The following is a 16,998-nucleotide window of genomic DNA, read 5'->3' as shown; positions in this document are numbered from 1 at the left end:
TGAAAAGAGAAGAGTGGGACGACCTCAAGATTCTGCAAGGCTGATAATACTGCAATTTATACTGCAAATCCAATGGTGGAATGCTTTCACACTAGGCAGAGAGCCTTAAAAATGACTCTAATGTCCACCGGTAAAGAGTGCACGCTCTAAGGAGCAGTTGATTCGCGGAAGATTCAGTGCCAACCTGGCTGCCAAGTTTTGGACTCTCGGCAGATGCTTCATATTCCTAGAAGTAGAAGTTGTTCCCAGGCATGGCACATTGCAATAATCCAGCCTGCTCAGTTAGTATGATTTCTTGAACCATCAGTGGCTGTGCTAAAGTTGGCATATATTGAAAAACTTATTTTAAAAGTCTTAAGTGCAGGCAAAAAGTGGCCAAGAGCTGATTCATCTGTTTGGTTAATGAAAGTTATGAGTCAAATTGAAAGCCATGGTTTGAAACAATGACATTAGCTCAGAGGGGGACCCAAGTTCAGAAGTCTATAAATGTGTGGGTAGTAAACCTAGAACACATGACTTTGAAACAATCTGTAGTTCCCTTTTATCAGAATTGAAGTTCAAGCAATGGTGTGACAACATTGACATCCAGCATACATTGATAGAAAATGTGTAGTGTATCAGGGTTCTCCTTGTCCAGTGCAACCAAAAGCTGGTTATCGTTCGCATAGTTCATAAATCTACCTCCAAAAGAGAGAATTAGTGTCTCTAGTGTTTGTATATATAGATTGAACAGCATAAGGCTATGTACCGAGTCCTGAGGAACACCACAGGTGAAATGTTTGATTTCAGACTGGAAAGGAGAATGATAAACTCCCGGTGATCTATCTGCCCAGTAGGATCCTAACCATTCCAGGCTACACATATTATTCCAGCCTCTCTCAGTCTGAGGATTGTGCATTCATGGAAGACCGTATCAAAAGCACCTAACAGATCAAATAAAACCAGAGCTGAGGCTTGTCCTTGGTCTACAAGGAGACAGGGATCGTCAGGGATTGACCGGAAAGCAGTTTCTGTGCTATACGCTGCTCAAAACTCTGAATGAACAATGCCCAGAAACTGTGTTTGCTCCCCATAAGAGAGATTGCTGTTGATTGACTGTCTTTTCCATCACCTTTACCAGAAAGGGTAGTAAAGACATTGGTTGACAATTACTGGGGTTTTCAGGATTCACGGTGGCTTCTTTAACAGCAGTAATATCAGGTCAGATACTCAACAGTTTGCAACTTAAATTGCTCAGTCACTCAAGAGAAGGGCAGTTCTTATTAACATAGCCTCTTCTAAGATACCCACTGATGAGGAACCTTTGGAGGCAGCAAAAGAGTTTCATCTTTTAAATGTAATCTATGAAAATGCTTTTATCACAAAGTGATTGAGATTGTTCAACTCTTTGAGTTAGGCGTGAAGGGGCTGATAACAACTCCAAGATTAATAACAGTTCTCTCGAAGTATTTCTTGCTGTGAGGATACATTTGGCATAAAAGTTCAACTTCGCTGTCATAATTTTATATATTTCAGCTGATCCAGCTTTAGAAGTCTCTTACTATTTTCTGCATAATTCCAGTGCCAAATCCACTCCACCATTTTCTTACATTCCAGCTTCACCTGACCTTAAAGCTGGACCATACCATGGGGCTGAGGGAGAACTGTGTCTTACTTTGACAAACCAAGATCTTTAAGTGCTCTAGCGAACGTCTCAACAGAAAATTTGCAACACGAGCATGTAGACAGAAGTGACTAGGACTGACAAATCAACTTTGGAATTGGCATAACCATATTAAATAAAACAGGTAAGTAATGAGACCAGTTGATTGTGATAGGATGTATGGGTTCAAGCTAGTCATATCTGATGTAGAGAAGATTAGGCTGAGACATTGCCCCCGCACTGTGTGTTGCTCCCTCTACTATTTGAGCTAAGTTAAGGGCCACAAGCAACTTTACGAGGTTGCCGCAACCCAAACGTTGAAGTTGCCAAATACAATGAATAACTAATAGCTGATAACCAATAGGGCAACCAGGTCGGCTAATAGCTCACCAGAATCTATGCACGCAGATGGGTGGGCAATAACTAGGAATACCACCAATATTGCTTGAGGGTGAGGCTGAAATGCAAAACCTCAAAACCTCAGAATGGCACAAATGAGCCAGATTTACTATTTCTAGCATAAATGAGTTCTATTACACAATAGCCAAGGCAGCATTGGGACGGTAAAGATGCCTAACTAGCCATTCAGGCATGCATGATTCAGAGATAAACAGCAAGTCAACCATACTGCTAACAACAAGTTTGTGTACCTCCACTGCACACTTAACCCGTAAACAAGTATTAACTAAGGCACAGTTTCAGCTTCCCTCCATTATACTACCTGATATTGAGCTAGGTTTTATTGTGTTCTGGGTAAATGCCTGACTACTAACAGGACATAAACTACCGGGTATTCAACTTCAATTGCTATTTTGTGATCTACATACACTCATGTTGTCCCTGATAGGCATTAGTAGATCGCAGGATTAGTAAATCCTGCTCACAATACCAGTATGTCCCTTTGAGGCCCCAGTTGATTGTCCACAAGCAGCATGCCTGGTGCTGTACGGAACTGTGTCCTGTCTGTCGAATTTGTCATTCTCCCCTCCATTTAGAGTCAGGGGAAGCATCATGTTTCCAATAGAGGAGCCTCCTCTAGACCGCTGATCAGTGCCCAACAGAACAGCTGCCGTATTTTGAGATGTTGATTCATCATATAGTGTTCCTTTTCAAAGCTGCCAGGAAAATGCTGCAGCCCCAGGAGATTTGATGAGCAGATGCATTAAACATGGCACCCACTTACCTAAGCTTGAGTGCCTTTTTTTCAGAGATACTTGAGTGGCAGCTAAGCTGAACGACAGTGTTAGACCTGACAGCGATAGAGTGGTATTCCCCCAAACATTTTGCCTACCTCATCAACTTTTGTGACCTCGTTTTAGCTGGCTTTAGGACTCTGTGCACTTCACCACTGCTAACCAGTTCTAAAGTGCTTGTGCTCTCTCTCCTAAACATGGTTATATTGGCTTATCTTCAGTCGTCATATATAATTTACTTATAAGTCCCTAGTAAAGTGCACTACATGTGCCCATAGCCTGTAAACTAAGTGCTCCTAGTGAGCCTGCAGCTCTCATTGAGACACCCACTTAAGTAGCCCTCTAACCATGGCTCAGATCTGCCATTATAGAGCCTGTGTGTGCAGTTTACACTGCCATTTCGACCTGGCAAGATAAACCTCTTGCCAGGCCTAAACCATCTCTTTTCATACATATGAGTCACCCCAAAGGTAGGCCATGTAGAACCCAGAGAGTAGGGTGCAATGTATTCAAAAGGTAGGACATGTACTGTTAAGTTTTACATGTCCTAGTAGTGAAAAACTCTAAAATTAGTTTTTCACAACTGCAATACTTATTTCTCTCAGAAGATAACATGGGCATTACCTTAGTACATTTTATAAGTGTAATTTCCCATTAAGAAGAAATATATGTTTTGGGTTTAGTGTCTCTGGAATCACACTTTAAAACCACAGCTTATGATGAAGTCAGAGTTTTCAATTGCAATTCTGAAAATGCCACTTTTAGAAAGTTTAAGAAACAAAAAGGAGTGCCTCAGCCTTACTGATTAGAGCCAACCCGTTGTTGTTTCTAGCACTTTTAGAAAGTTGGCATTTTCTTACTTTAGCTACTTGGTGCCTGCTGCCTGTCTCTGATACACATCTGGGGAGGGGGACAGCCAGGCTTTGTGCAATTCCTCTAGACAGCCACACACAATTGGAGCTTAGGTGTGAATGGGTGGTCATTCTGGGAGGATGCGGGCACAACGTCACACTTACACCCGAATAGGCTGTTCCCTATCCCCACACAAAGGGCTACTTACCCCCATGTGGTGAGTCTGAAGCCAGGGTAGCAAGGGAGGATCTCGGTGCAGTTCAAAGATCTGTCTTTGAAGTCTCCCCCACTTCAAAGGCACAACTCAGTATAAGAACTTGACCTCAGATCACACCAAATTCAGGACATCTCTGGACCTGTGACAACTCTGCCAGGAAGAAGAACTGCTGTGCTGTTAAAAGGACTGCCACTCTGCTAGACTGCTGTTTGCTGGACTCCTGCCTTGCTGTGCTGCCCTGCTGCCTGCTGTTCTCCTACCTGGATGAGAAGGACTAGACCTGCATCACTTGAACCCAGAGTGACTTCAAAGGCTTGCTGATTTGCCTCATGTTCTGAAGTCTCAGGGACATAAAAGACTTCCAACTCTTTTGCTGCTGCACCTGGACACAGCCATCTGTGAGTCTGCCATGCCAAGTGGTGCCACCCCAGTCCTAGACCCTTGGAAGTGAGGCCTAAGGTGCTTGCTCCAGTAACACCCACGCATCTGCTATCGAACCGGCACATTGTCGCCGTTGTGTGGATCCAAACCAGTGGATCATCCCTGATTGTGTGACAACCAACCAGTTCATTGACCTCTGTTGCTGGGACCAGAATGGAAGCATCTCTGCCTTTGCGTGGCTGTGGGACTCTGCTCCGCCTTCTGAACCAGCACTGCATGGAGCTCTTGTCTTCACATGTCAGTCGACAACGGTCTCACACCGCTGCCAAGAATTCCGCATCACAGCCCCTGCGCCTATATGAGACAAAGCGTAGTCACTGTTGTGCAGATCAGGACAGCGCATCACCGCCATGGCAAGGATCGACATTGACTGCCTCCCGCATCTTCTTCTACATTGAGCAACCCGGATCCAGGTACTTTTGTTCCGCGGTCCTCACTGGGTCCCTGTATCCGGCCTGTGCTGCATCGCAGTCGACCTGAACTATGGCTTTGTCCGGTCCAGGGAGACCATATATCCAAAATAAGCTTTTATTGCTTCTAAGTTGTTTAACAGTTTACTTATTGGATTTTTGTCATTTTGGTCTGTATATGGGTCTTAAATGAAGATATCTTTTTCTAGACAGGTGTGGAACCTTTTTGTGGGGTGTTGTCACAGTTTACTGTCCGAACTGTTACACAAATACTTTACACATTACCTCTAAGTTATGCCTGACTGCTCTGTGTCAAGCTACCAGAAGGTGAGCACAGGCTAATTTAGGGATTGCCTGCTTCTTACCCTGACAAGGATTGTGGTTGCTGCTTGACTAGGGCTCATACCCCAGGCAACCTACAATCTAATGTACATTAGACAGTAATCCCTGTCTCCTTCATGGAAGTACGTAGAGGGCAGATTTCCACTAAGTCAGCTAAGATCATCCTTCTGCTAACAGACAATAATACTCTGATAAAGACGCTTAGTTAAAATAATCATTGTACACTACACCCTAAAACCTCAAAACATATCAGTAGCTTAATTTAAAAAACAATGTTCCCAATATAAACATTCAAAGTAAGCAAACACTGACAAAGTCAACATCTCCGGCTGTTTAAATACATGAAGGTGCTTCTTTAATGAGTAATGTCTTTGTGTATGTATAGATGGGTAAGTGGGAGTAGATAATAAGTAACTGGGTGGATCACTGGGACATTGTTGGAATGTAGGGGAATTCAAAGGAAACAGTAGGCTAGAACAAAACCTGTGATAATTGGCATGACTGTGCATGAATGGTAGGCTAAGTGAGTTTATAAATGGTTTAAGTCAGTGTCTGGTGACTTGATTGAATGAATGTAAAGGTGTATAAACCTGTCTGGGAGTGGATGGGTGAATGAGTAGAAGAGGGAGTGGATGCCACAATGGATGAATAGGTGAGTGCTTGAGTGTACAAGAATTGTGCTCGACCATTAACAGCGAGCACTGCTTACAGGAATGAGAAGTTATGAAGTTTCAAAACAAGCAACTTCTTTCTTTCACTTCACAAGCTTTGAGAAGTGCAAGGATATCAAAGGTTTTAATATCCTAAAAAGTGGGTAGAAAATGGGCCCAGTGCAGAATCAAGGATGTTCCCTTGCAAGGCTGTGAGCAAGTTATAATACTACTGCTTGTAGTTTGAAGCCAGCATGCTGTGTAAATTCAAAGATCTGCTGCTGAAATCACCGGATAGAACTTCTGGCAGCAATGAAGGGGGAGATGTGGCAATTGTTTTTACACACTACCACGTAAGGGTAGCACAAATCTGAGAGACAGCAAAGACGCACATTTTCCTGTGGCCTGAAGTCCCATATATCTTGGGCAGAACATGCAGCGGCAGGAAATATGTCATGTGAAGTAGACCTTTAAGCAAAGAGTGCAGTCTCCCAAATTCAAGTGCAGAGAGTTTTACTTTGGACACTCATAGTTGCAGAAGTGAACACATGAATAAAGGTGTATATGTGTTTGGTGTCCAGTGTGCGGTGCGAGCTTTGGAATTTGGGAGTGGAGCATGAAGGCTTTAAGTTGCTCATCGTCTGTAGAGAAAAGACAGGTCTTTTGAGAAGATACCTGGGCTTCTCCTGACACCTAGACAACTCTAATAAAGCTCACAGAACAATGGGGAAAGAGCTCCTACCCAATAGCTTTTCTAACCTAACATAGCAAGTGATACTGGAAGGCAATAGAGGCAAAACTATCCAACCTACTCCTTTAAGAATGACCTCAAGGAGGTACAGCAGGTAACACCAGCAACATTGAGGAGATGTTTTTGTTTATCATGAGGCCTCAGAGAAGGAGAGTGAGGGAAAGTGCTGTGGAAACTGAGCAAGAAGAGATGATGTATTCACTATCTGAGGCCATGAAGAAAAACAGGGTGTTGGCGAGTTGGAAATTAAGCAAGAAAAGGAATCCAAAGACAAATCTTTAATTATTGGAGGCCCCTTACAAGAAATCGGGTTCATCTTTCCTTCCACACATTTATTATCCTCTGCTGCCTCACTGGTTTGGAATTGATCTGCTAGTAATATATGTTTGACATGGGCTGGTCACAGGAGCAACTGCACACGCTAACTGACTCTCAACTCAATATCACTGCATGGATTCAGGCTGCTTGTGTGCTTAGAATGCTTGGTGTGGCAATGAGCTGAAAGTCAACTGTGATTCCCAGCAGGCCACAAACACTTGCACGTCTAAAGAAATGGAGGCAAGCTTAGATCTTCACATGTAACTTGGTTCATTTACTCATTTGTTATGCAATCATGCTACTGTGGCAGTCTCAAGATCTTAGATTGCAATTGGCAAAAACTATTGCTTCCTAAGTATTGTTTTATGGACTTTTTGTATTACAGCGAAAGAAGTATCATGAAGTGTGTGTTCTTGAAAATAAACTTTCGAACTATTTCTTGAACATTTTTTTGAACTCTTAAGATTCACTTACAAGTATCTGAACTCTTAAGAATCGGGATGTTTGTTCTACTAAAAGTCCCTGTGAAAGAACAGAAAGGTTTCCAATAGGAAAATATCACATGTATGTATATTTTTGAATGTTGTGCGATTTAACTGTGTATATTTTGCTCAGAGTAGGGAACAACATAATGGTATTCATTACTGTGCAGTTCTACAGAGGACAAGTAGAAACTACACTCATCTGCCACAAAAATGCATATAGTGAGTAGGGTAGGTAGTTATTCAAAGCATAGAAAGAAGGGTAAGCACACATGTATTTTCGATATACTTTTTTCAACATATGTTTAGTTTCCAATCAAAGTACAGAGTTGGTTATAGGAAGATATTGACAAGGTATATCTATTCACATTTCTTGGTAGCTTAGCATTATAAATGTCAAATTACTAACAATATCTCTTTATCTTGCAGAGATCCACTGCGTCCTATAGTTCTACTTTATCTGAGAAGCGATTAGGGAGATTGTTGAGTCCTGCATCTCTGCTTGTTCTCTTATTCCATTTGTTTTTCCTTTCTTCTACTACTGGCCTTCATATCCTTGTGTATATAGGTGTATGGTCTGACCGTTGGATGATGGGTGATGGACGGCGACTATGAATACATTGGGATACTTAGGATGCATATGCATAGTTTACTCTTTCAATTACACAATGCCTTGGTCATTGGTGGGGGCAGTGAGGGATGGAAAATAGAATCATTCCCATTCAAATCTGCGAATTCGGTTAGTGCAACCTGACAGCACTAACCTTGTGCTCAGAATCTTTTGTCTTTTACCGCCTCCACCAATGACCACATACATAGGAATATGAGGACTAGAGGTTGTACAGGAAAATGTGATTAGCATAAGAGAGATAACAGAGACAATGGACTCTATCACTCTGACTTGTCACTTCAGCTGGTCAATGGTGTCTATAGTATGTAATGGACATCTAATGGCAAAGAGATATATTTAGTAAATCAGCAAATATGGTTCTGCACTTAATTGTAATAGTGAATAGATATACCTTAGTAATATCCATATGTAATTAACTTCCTTTTTTTATGATGTGGAATTTGTAATTCTTGAAAGCTAAACATGCAAAGAATGAGTATCTAAAAACATGTTAACTAACACTTTTTCCTCTGACTTCAGTAACTACCTAAATCTTCCTGCACTCTCAAGTGAAAGATGAGTGATATTTTGACCCTTGTAGCGCTGCAAGATAATCAATATTCTTAATAGTCTGCGGTTCCCTTGCATTAGCAAATTATGTAAACTAGAAATACAATACCTGATTTTTGTTTAAAAGATTTTTATTAGGAATTTTGCAAATACAATACACAAGCCAAATGGAAGGCAAACAGGTAAATTGATAAAGGAAACCAGTAGGCATAAAACATATGAAAAAGATATCTTAAAAGAAAGAAGAAGAATGAGGAAAGAGGACAGAGAGGAAAGTAGAAAAGAAAGAAAGAAGATAGACAGGAAGGAAGATAGGAGGAGAAATAAAAGAGAGGAAAGGAAAGAAAAGGTATTCCAAATAATGAAGAAGAAGAATATTTGCAGGAAGGGAGAAAACAAAATTAACAGTGGAAAGATTTGGAAGAAAGATAGGTAGTAAAAGGGAGCCAAAGGAGGTCAGATTTAATTTTTTGAGAGGCAGAAGAAGATGAAGCAGTAGCAATCCTATGTTCATCACAAATAAAATTCCACCAAGTAAGTACAGACAATTTGGAGTTATCTTTCCACACGGATAAAATCGCTTTAAAAGCAAGAGCAATAAAGAGATCTAATAATCTCATAGAGGAGGGTACAATGTCAATGTCCTATGATAAAGAACCTAAAAAACATGCAAAAAAAGATAAAGGAGTATTGAAATCAAACATTGGCATGCAAATATTCCAAACAGAGTTCCAAAAGGATAATACAGAAGGGCAATCATAGAGTTGGTGTCTAAGCATACCCGTTTCTGTGGAACATGACCAACAAAGAGGAGAGGATAATGGGGAGAATCTACAAATATGAACAGGAGTTATAATACCTCTGTTGTAAACAAAGAACAAAGATTGAGTAATTCCGGCAGCAGCCGAAACTTTAAACAATTTGGTCCATAATTTATCCCAAGTAATAACAGAAAGAGAAACGGATAAATCATGTTCCCAAGCAATCTCAACAGTAGACTTAGAACGATCCATAACATGTGAAAACAGTAATGTATATACATGTGAAGCTTTAGGCAAATGAGTAGAAAATAAAGGGTATAAAGGAGTAGATAGAGTAGTATGTGGCAAGGCAAAAGGTATTGTGAATGTAGACAAATGAGAGCCCAAGGCAGTAGTAATAATAGTGTATTCATGGAGAGAGGAGTTGGGTAAGTGATAAACGGTTTGTAATTCATTAAAAGGAATAAAAGAATTATTGGAAAGAAATTGATGAACAAATAGAATATCCTTTTCCTTCCAATATTTGTAGTAGAAGGATTTGCCTTTGTATTTGAGAAATTTATTACACCACACAACAGAGGAGAGAAAGCATTGGAAAGGGGTAAAGTCTTTGGAAAATGTATTATAGAGTAACGTTTGTGAATGTTTCAAAATTGGGTATTTAACCAAAAAAGAGCAATTTGACATAAAAACAATGTGAGGAAACGAAAAATCCTTTAAGTGTGAGCGTTCAAAGAAAACCCATCTGGGGACCGGGGTATCTACAAAGTCATAGGCTAAAGAGAAGGATTGTTTGATTAAAAAAGCAGAGTGGTAAGTTTTAAAATTAGGGAAACGAACACCACCTTCAGTTTTGGGGCGAATGAGTCTAGATAAGGCAATGCATGGATGTTTATTATTCCACAGAAATTAAGTACAAATGGAATTTATACGAGAAAAATAAACATTGGGTATTTTAATAGGGAGCATAGAAACAGTATATAATATATGGGGGGTAATCATTATCTTGATAGTATCGAGCCTACCCTACCAAGAGAGATATAAAGGAGACCAATTTTGGAGTAGGGACTGTATCTTCTTAGTAAGGGCAGTAAAAGTAAATTTAAGCATATCTGATAACGACGAAGAAAACCAATTACCAAGGTATGTGATTTTGGAGGGGCACCATGTAAAGTTAGTAGTGTTGAACGGGAAACAGCCTTAATAACGAAGCCTTAACAACGACTGACCTGAGCTACGAATCCAAAACAACGACCTTTCTGTGAACCACGACATCATTATCCACGAATAACACGAACAACGACTTTCCTAAACCACAAATAAAATGATCTTCTAACTGGCCAATAGATGGCACTATTGTTATGTGTATTTTTGTTATTAATATTCATAATAATAATAATAATAATGGTAATTTGCCGCGCTCTACAGATGAATAGTTGATTAAATCACCAAGATGTAGTTTGTTTGTGGTTGCCAAAAACAAACCCTTTATGCACATACTTGGTTACACTACCATTGTTTAGAATGTAGTGCTTTGGAAGTCATCTGATTTCTATCATGCCAGCCCACTGACGTCGGACACCTTGATGATACAGGCGTTCTTAAAGTGACCTCCTGTGCAACTTGTCATCCAAAATCAAGGAAATACATGTGATAATACAGCCTGCACGGCAAAGACTTGATTGACTGAAGGACAAGGAGTCAGATGAAATTGCGAGCATTTCTCCCGAAAGGAAACTACAAAGGATGCACTATCTTTTCCCCTGTTTTGTTCCAGAACTAGATATAGGATGCATAGCGTTGCAGCCACAAATGATTTCCCCACATTGATCTGAACGAACAAATTGTGCAGAAAATATCTCATCATCTGAAAAACTTATAAATAAAAACTGTGCTTGCTGGAGGCTTTGAGAATTCAGTCATCTAAAAAAGGACAAGCAAAGGCAAAATAAGACACAACACCGGGGAGAGATAGGCTACAAAAAACAAGTAGGTGCGGGCATTTGATTTTCTGTCCTTTCTGTTTCCGAGCAAAAGGCTGCATTTGAGCGAGGATTATAAATCACTTTAAAATACCACAGCTGTGAATTCTTTGCACAGCGTTTGCCTGTTTAAAGTGCTGTTTCTGGTGTAATTGGATGGTTTCGTTTTTACATGAACTGTGAATGGTATTAAATCTCGTTGTTTAGGAATTCGTTGTTAAGAATGTAGTGGTTGGGAAATGGTCGTGGTTTATCATTCGTGGTTTAGGAATTCGTTGTTAAAGTAGTAGTTGTTAAATCATACATCCGTGTTGAACATATATTGGTAGCAAATATCATTTAGAGGTAGAACTTCAGTTTTAGATAAGTTCAGTTTATAACCCGAAATGGAGGAGTACAAACTAACTTCATCCAAAAAAGGAGGTAAAGACGTTAGAGGATTGGCAATATAGATTAATATGTCCTCCGCATACGTAGATATTTTAGTTTCAATGGAGGCAGATGTAAAACCAATAATTTGAGAATTAGTTCTAATGCGTTCTAAGAAAGGTTCAAGGCAGAGGAAAAACAATAAAGGGGAAAGAGGGCAACCTTGCCTAGTACCTCTAGCTAATGGAAAACATCTTGAAAACTGATTATTAACAAAAATACTGGCACGAGGGGAGGAATATAACATTTTGACATAGGAAATGAAAGTAGGGCCAAAACCAAACCAATGGAGAGTTTGAAACATAAAATGCCAATTAATGCGATCAAAGGCCTTCTCGACATCTAAGGATAAGGCAGCAAGAGGGTCTTTGAATTTTTTGCCAAGAGAAATAACATTAGAGAACATACGAGCATTGTCAGCGGCTAGTCTGCCCTTCACAAATCCAACTTGATCAGTTTTAATCAAAAGTGTAACAATTGAGTCAAGACGGGAAGCAAGAATTTTAGCAAAGATCTTACAATCATAATTAATTAATGAGATGGGGCGGTAATTTTTGCAAAGGGAATGGTCTTTATCGGGTTTGGGAATGATAACAATCAATGAATCATAAAGGAACCTGAGGCTTTAGCGTCAGCGATAAAAGAATTAAAGAGTTGTAAAAGCTTAGGGGCAAAAAGTGAATGAAAAGTAGAGTAAAATCCCACAGGCAACCCATCAGGGCCCGGTGCTTTCGACTTTTTTAAAGAGTTAATGGCCAAAAGTACTTCCTGAAGAGTAATATAATTTTCTAATTGAGCAAATTGATCAGGAAGTGATGGAGGAGAGGGGAGAACATTAAAAAAAGACGTTAAATTTTGAATGGAGGGATATGTGTCATCAGTGTAGAGAGACTGATAATAATCATGGAAAACAGTTGCAATGTCTACATCAGACGTGACAAGTTTATTATCAGCTTCATTGAGGATAAGACCAACAGCTTTACGCTCAGATTTGATTTTTAAATAATTAGCTAGCATTTTACCAGCTTTGTTTTGACCCCCATGGAATTTGGATTTAATCTTAATCAAAGTATTACACGCTTCAAAGGTGGCAATTTTATTAAGCTCAGTTTTTGCTACAATTAGATTATGACGGACATCAGTAGCTTTAGACGAGAAATATGCATGCTCTAGGTCTTTAATTTTCTGTAACTGATCCTTATATTTAGTTATATTCACTTTCTTTTTTTGGAGACATAAAAAATAGTGAAAGCTCGAAGAGCAGCCTTAAAAACGTCCCAATTATTAGGAATAGAAGTGTCAGACGGGTCATTAAAAGTGAAAATTTAATTCATAAAAACAGTAACTTCCTTTATAAAAACATCGTCAGATAAAAGAAAAGTATTAAATTTCCAGCGACTGAATTTAGAAGAAGCAAAGGTAAGGTCCAAAACAGCGTATACAGGTGCATGATCAGAAAGGAAAATAGAACCAATTTCAGAGCGTTGAATAGAGGGGACCAGTGATTTACTAACCAAAACATAGTCAATTCGAGATCGAGTGTGGTGTACATTGGAGAAAAATGTATATTAAAGTAAGTCAGGGTTACAGGTTTTCCAGACGTCATATAACGGACGTGAGGCAATGGCAGATTGGAATGATTTGTGGGACTTATCTGGTTGAAATTTACAGGAGGAGAGTCTATCAGAAAAAGGGTCCAACCACTGGTTGAAATCACCTGCAACTACTATATTGGGGCAATCAACAGAGGACAAAAGAATTTTAATATAATTCCAGAATTTGGGGTCAGGACGAACAGGACCATAAATGTTTAAGAGTGCCAATGTCTTATTCTGAATCACAACCTTAGCCATTACCCAACGACCATCATCATCAGTCTGTGTAGACAATATTTGGACAGATAAAGCTTTGTGGAACAGTAGAGCAACACCCCCTTTTTTGTTGACAGCAGGAGAAAATACAACTTGACCTACCCATTGTCACTTCAATTTAACTGATTCCACATCATTACAATGAGTTTCTTGGAGAAAAGCACTTTGAGAGTTAAGCTTAGATAAATGGGATAGTACCTTTTGTCTTTTAACAGAATGACCAAGAACCCGGACCTTCCACGAGACAAAGTTACACATGGAGGGTGGTAAGGAAGATAGGGAATGACTGGAGTGGAAACACTTCAATGGAAGAACTACAGAAAAAACACAACAAATAAAAACATTACAATGAAACAATTCATCCAATTTATTCACAACATTAGAATAGAATAGTTCCAAAACATCAATAGGAAAGAACAAGTGAACCAGAACAAGAGATTGCTGATATAGAGAGCCGTAAACGAACATAAGGACAAAAAGAGAAAGAGCATAGGAAGAGAGGTACAAAAAAGCAAACAGAGAAAGAAGGATAGTAAGGAAAAAGTAGACAGGTCAAGGCAAGGGAGCCAGGTCTGAGGAGAAAAGAAAAAACAAAATAGCAGGAGCGTGGAGACGCCGAAGAGGAGGCGGACACCAGCGAGCAACGCAGAGGAGGAAAGGGAGACAAAACCTCAAGAGGAGAGAAAATAAAAGACACTATGAAAAGAGCTCATAGAGGAGAAATATGAAGCACAAAACCCAGAGCAATCCAGACCGGGAAAGCAACCAAAGGGAAAAAGAAATATCAAACATTCATGCCGGCAGGAGAAATATTCTGCAAAAATGAATGGAGCTTCTGCGGGTCTTCAGAGGAGCGAGTACGACCATTGTGAGTGATTTTACAGAAACATGGATGGAGAATGCCATATTGTATATTCAATTGTCTCATCTGAGGTCGAAGATTCAAGAATTAGTTGCGTTGAGCATTCGTTGCATTAGAGAGATCTTGAGAAAAAAAAATATTATGACCAGACCAAACAAGACGCCGTTTGAGTTTAGCAGCCTTCAACATAGTCATTAACTCTGTAAATTCAAGAAAAAGCATAATGATACCATGTGGCTTAGAGGTATTAGGCTGAAGGTGACCCAGACGATGGGCTCTCTGGATATTAAGAGGTCGTGCCGTAGGTTGGAGTTCTAGAAGATCCGTTAGGAATTTCTGTAGAAAGGACACCAAATCAGATCCCTCAATATTTTCAGGAAGACCATAAAGGCGTAGGTTATTCCTTCGATTGCGATTTTCAAGGTCCTCAGTGTGAAGTTTCAACTTGAGAATCTCTTGTTCTAATAAAGGGATCTTGGAGGATACATCGTGAATGTCGCTGACACGCTGTTCCAAATCTAGAACTTTACCTTCCATAACAGCCAATTTTTCTTCAATTTGGTTGAGTTTCACGTTGGTAGCAGACATAAATGGTTGAAGACCACGGACCTCTTCCAGAATAGAATCCAGAACGGGATTTGGAGATGAATTGGGAGAGGGCGGGTCATTTTTTGGTCGCTTCGACTTAGTTCCAGTGAGGGAGTGTTTAGAATTACCAGACTCATGAGCCATGTTGAAGCTGAAGAAATAATTCCAAGCGGTGATAAACTACACAGCTTGACAATGGTAGCACCTCAGAAAAATACGAAGAATATATATATGAATAGAATATCTTGCAGTTGAAATTGTATTCACAAACAGTCTCGCTCAAAAAGGAATGCAGAATACATAAAAATGTGGCTATTGCAAAAAAGGCACGCGGCAGACAGATATGAGAGGGACAGATACCATTTACTAGAATAGCCTGACTGCCTAGCCAAAAAAAAGAAAGCCCAATCATGAAGAGGAGCATAACCTCAAAGGTGAGTAGAATGAATATGAAAACATAAGCAGCAGACACAATATATGCAGTAGTATTTCCATGGTAAAAGGAGCAGGAGCCACAAAATAGCAAAAAACGGGCATTAGCACTAGTACCCAAAATGGCGGCTGGATTTACCACAAGGCTTGCATGGCAGGAGCAGCTGAAAAGAAAATCGTAAGAAAAAAGCCCATATTCACCGCGTTTTACACCACTGTGTAGCAGATGCAGAAAAGTGGACACGCGGTATGAGGGAGGCGCTAACAGCTGATTATGACAGCAACATCAGGCTTATTAAGTTGCTGAAAGGACGCGGGCTCGGCAGCACAAAATGGCAGCCGCCCGCGTCCGAAAACGGAAAGAATTACCGGTGAGCAAAACAGTGTGAAGTCCCTTCAGGAGGCAGCAGGCAAGGACACCATTCTGCGCACGGTTTCTTCAGACGGCCGTAGCAGTAAGCGGGAGCCTCTACGAGTCAGAATGAGGTGCTGAAAATCCTTCGGAAGCCCGCATCGCCGCGGAGCTCACTGGAAAGATGCCATCTCACCACGGCGCGTAAGCCACGCCCCAATACCTTAATTTTTAACTTCATAAACAACATTGTCCAGTCTAAGACGCCTTCCTATTTTCTCACAGGAAACTCATTAGTTAAATATAACAGCCTCATCTTAGGGCAGTTCATGACAATGTCCAAAAAGTAGCTCAAGGTTTGTTTCCACAGAGAACACAATGTCCTGAAATACTGAACTGAGACTTTAGTGCCCTTTAAAACAAACTAGTAAGAAAGCAAGCAGTTCATGGAAAGGGAAATCTGAGCTCTGCATAGCAAGGTCCTGGCCACAGCAGCACTGTATCATGATTGCCTGCAAAGACACCATGGGCCACGAGGAACCTTATACCCAAATAACCAAGATGGTGGTCATCTCTTCAGACTACACGAGAGTTCGTACACTGCTGGTAATTATAATTCATTTTTGGGATGCTGTTAATTAGTGCGTTCTACAAGCATGCAATGCCTCAGTCCAGACGACAGTGTCAACACTTAGCAAGTACCATAAACTCAATGTAAGACAGTTTGAAGTATTGCTCCACCCACAGTTGCTAAATTACAAGTAGGCAATACCCCCACCCCTGCTTTCTGACACTGAGATGGTTTCTTCAAAAACCACCCATATACAGAATCCTTAACAGAACAGAACAAGGATATTTATTCACAATTCGAAGAGTTCCTGAATCAGTAGAGAGGAAACAACCAAACAGTCTTCATTATAAAAGAAAGTGTGGTATGATCTATATCAGGAAAATGCATAGATCACTTGAAGATGAAAGTCTGGCCCAGCAATATATCTTGAGACTTTAACAAGAAAATTCAGTGGGTAAATAGATTCCCTTTTCAGGCCACAGAGGATAACACTTGGTAAATATTCTGAATTTTACACTACGAGAATTTCTACTGAGTAGTTGACACAAGGAATCCGATGACCTCAGGTGGACCTATCTTCTTTTTCTTGATTCTCACCATGTACAAATGGTGGCAGATGAAGAACTTGATTGGTTAGTTGAAGGAGGTCAGTGCTGACTGAGCACATCAAGA

The sequence above is a fragment of the Lissotriton helveticus genome, chromosome 1_2 (assembly GCF_964261635.1).
Source record: "Lissotriton helveticus chromosome 1_2, aLisHel1.1, whole genome shotgun sequence".
Classification (NCBI taxonomy): domain Eukaryota; kingdom Metazoa; phylum Chordata; class Amphibia; order Caudata; family Salamandridae; genus Lissotriton; species Lissotriton helveticus.
Note: the sequence above shows the minus strand (reverse complement) of the source record.